The sequence below is a fragment of the Athene cunicularia genome, assembly GCF_003259725.1.
Source record: "Athene cunicularia isolate RWA chromosome 15 unlocalized genomic scaffold, athCun1 chr15_part1, whole genome shotgun sequence".
NCBI classification, from domain to species: Eukaryota; Metazoa; Chordata; class Aves; order Strigiformes; family Strigidae; genus Athene; species Athene cunicularia.
In genome coordinates, this window is record NW_020799121.1 from 14236706 (window position 1) to 14239995 (window position 3290).

Consider the following 3290-nt stretch of genomic DNA (forward strand, 5'->3'; position numbering starts at 1 on the left):
CCCCCCTCCCTTTTTCCAAAGGCAGAATGGCTGAAAGGGGAAATATCCCCTCCATCTGCATTCTCTGCACTTCTTTTCCCTCCAATCTCTTAATCCTCTTCCTTCCAGCTTTAATCCACACGGTTGCCTCTTTCTTGTTTGTTGTTTTTTGTTGTTTTTTTTTATTATTATTATTATTAATTCCCCCCTACTCCAAATAATCACAAAACCACGACCAAGACACAAGAGGCCTGTGTCCATCCTCCCGGCCCTGCGGCTCCATCCAGCGACAGCAGAAGCCTGTTCTCAGCATTACAACATCCCTCTTCTTTTATTTTTTTTTTTTCCTTCTCTTACCCTAAAACGACCCCCTCAATTTGCAGCCACGGGGTATTTCTTGAGCTTGCAGGCAGCAGGGCTCAGGCAGCTGTCTCTGCCTACATGGGGAGAGCAGGTCCCTCCCAGGAGACTCGCATCACTGTCGCTGGCATCCTAATGAGTTAATGAAGAAAAATCAGGGCAAGAGAGGTGTGAGTCCTCAGGGGATGGTTACTGGGAGATGCAGGAGATGTTTGTGTTGGTCCCAAGGGATGGCGGCCACACAGCTGCTTCCCGGGGGGCCGGGGAGATGCTGGCACTGGGGAGGACTCTCAAGCATCTGGTGGCTGCTGGAGGGGGTCACGGTGCATGATTTCCTGTGCCAAAAAGAGCTGCTTCACAATATTCCCCCCCCCCCCCCCCCCCCATGCTTGGGGCGCTGTAGCTCACACACCCCTCCTGCCTCCAACACCTCGCAGACCCCAAAACTCCCCCCCTCAAGCAATGAAAAACCAACCGGGGCAGCCCTGCCTTGTCCCCATTTCAGCTACTTCGGCTTGCTCCTGCCGAAGTTGTAACGACAGAAAATGTAAATGAAAAAGAAGGGGAGGAAAGGCATCGCCTTGCCCGCAGAAGCTCGTTAGTTTGCCCCCCGTTTTCCGCCCCACATTGTGCAGGTTGGTCGAAGCAGAGACAAGCACCGAGAGCACGAGATTTGCTGAATTATTGACTTTTAATCAGCTGCTCCTGATAACCCGGCCCAGCTCCCCCCCGCCAGGCACTGAAACCCCCAGGAAAGCCGGGACTGCAGCCACATATTCCACTCCCTGGGGGGTGGGAGCCCCCGGAGCAGCACATCGGGGACTCAGCAAGTGTATAAATAAGTAAATGACTCAAATGAGGCTCCTTATCCTGCCGTTCTTTGGATGGCACCGCCTTAGTAACGTCTTCAAGCCCCAGCCTCATCCTCAGGAGGAAGGCAGAGCCTGGTGCCATGGCCCAGGCGCTGGGATGCTGCTGCAGCATCACCCACCCCCCAAAGGCTGGAGCGTCCCTGTCCCCCCCCACTGCTGCCATGGGGATGCCGGGGACCAGGGGGAGAGAAACCCCTTTCAGCTGCAGCCCTGCAGCCCCGCTCCGCCCTCCCCGGGTAAAAAATTCACTGCCTCAAAAAGTTGACACGTCAAATCACAAAAGGACCAAAATGTGGCTTCAAAACCAAACTTGTTTTTCTACATCCCGGCTCATTAGTGGCACAGAGCAAGAAAGCAACAAGCAACCCATTTAAATTGTAGATTCTGACCTTTACGCTTTAAGATCTTTTCAGACATCCTGTTTACAGCTTTTTTTTTTTTGTGCTGGCACTTCATAATCCTCAAAATGAGATTTTATGCAGCTTTTTTTTGACTATTATAATTCACCACATCCCCTTTTTTTTTTTTTTTTTTCTCCTCCTGAGACAGGCTGGGTAATTAGAAGTTTCTGAAAAGACCCACAGATGAGGGCTGCAGCCTGCTGCCTTGGCTGCTCCAGTGTCCCCACGGCAGCGGGGACCCGGCGTTCACCCCGAGCCCTTCCGCAGTGAAAGTCACTCCGGTGCCAGGGCACCGAGCGCCGTGGGCTCCGCTCCCCCGGATCAAGCCGTCTGCAGAAACCTCAGCAGTGGCTTTTGGCTCAAAACCCGCCGGCCCTGACGTAGGGATTTATTTGATGTACTTGGGGACACTTAAGGCCAATGTCAAAAGTCTCCCCGGGCAATAACCTCGAGGTCTTTGCGGTGAAAAAAAAATAATTAAAAAATCACCCTTCCAGCCCTGTAGAACTGGGTCCTTCTGGTGCAGCATCGCTGGGAGCCGCTCAGGCTGCTGAGAGCGATTTGGAGCAGCTTCATTTACGTCAGGGTCAATAAGGAAAATATATCTGATGTTTCAGGATGAGCCCTCATTGCTCTTGGGACAAGCCTAGCCCTGAAAAAGCAAAACAAAACCGTCTTTGAAAGTTGTTTTTGTGAGGGCTATTGTAAACCGATGGCTCTAAATTTTGCCTCGCACCCTCCGTGCATACTCCAGCCCAGGGTGCAGGAGAGGGGGTAAAGAAAAGCCAGCAAGGCAGGAAGCAAACTTTGTTCTGATGGACTCTCGTCCAGGGAGAAGGTCCCGTGCAGCCCACTGGGAGAGGTGGAATATTTGTGAACACCCCTCTGGGGAGCTGCGGAGGAGACACCGCTGGTTTTACAAAATGCAAGGCACAATTGCTGGGCTTGTGGGGAAAACGGGACCGTTTGGAAGCAGAGAAAGCCCTTGGGTGGTGGGATCCGCCGACCCGGCGTGGGGGTCTCCGGGCAGGGGACTGCGTGGCGGCTGCTGTCAGCTGGTGACAGGTCTTGGCTCCAACACCCCCCCCCAGTCCCCCCCAGTAGGGGAAACACGCTGCTGGTGCGTTTGCATGGCCAAACCCAAGAAACTGAGTACGGGGAGGATAAAAATAGTACAAAGAGCTCTTCAGCCCCCAGCCTGGAGCTGAGGCAGCACTCGCCAGCCTGGTTTCCTATGGAAACAAGCCGCCGTGGTCCATGTGCCGGCCTGCGGCGGCCTGCGGCGGCTGGGGATGGCAACCTCGCGCGTGGGTGCTCTCGACGGCACCCTGGACCCCGCTGAGGCCGCAGTTTGCCTCGGCGGGGACAGCAGCAGGATCCATCCCTCCCCTCAGCCTCCACCTTCCCGAAAATCCCGGCCTCCCCACTCGGGGAGCGGGGGGCTGCCGGCGGGACACTGGGATCCCCGGACCCCAGCAAATCCCAGCCACTGCGGGCAGCTATGGCTCGGGGTCCCCCGGGGGGCACCCAGAAAAACGCCGCCCTCGCCTGCAGCCAAGGTGCTCGCGGGAGAAAGGTCCCACGGAAGGTTGTTGCCTTAAGCCCGTTAAGGCAGCGGGATTTTCTCTAGATCCTTTTTTAATTATCTCCTGACCCGGAGGGACTCGGGGTGTGCTGC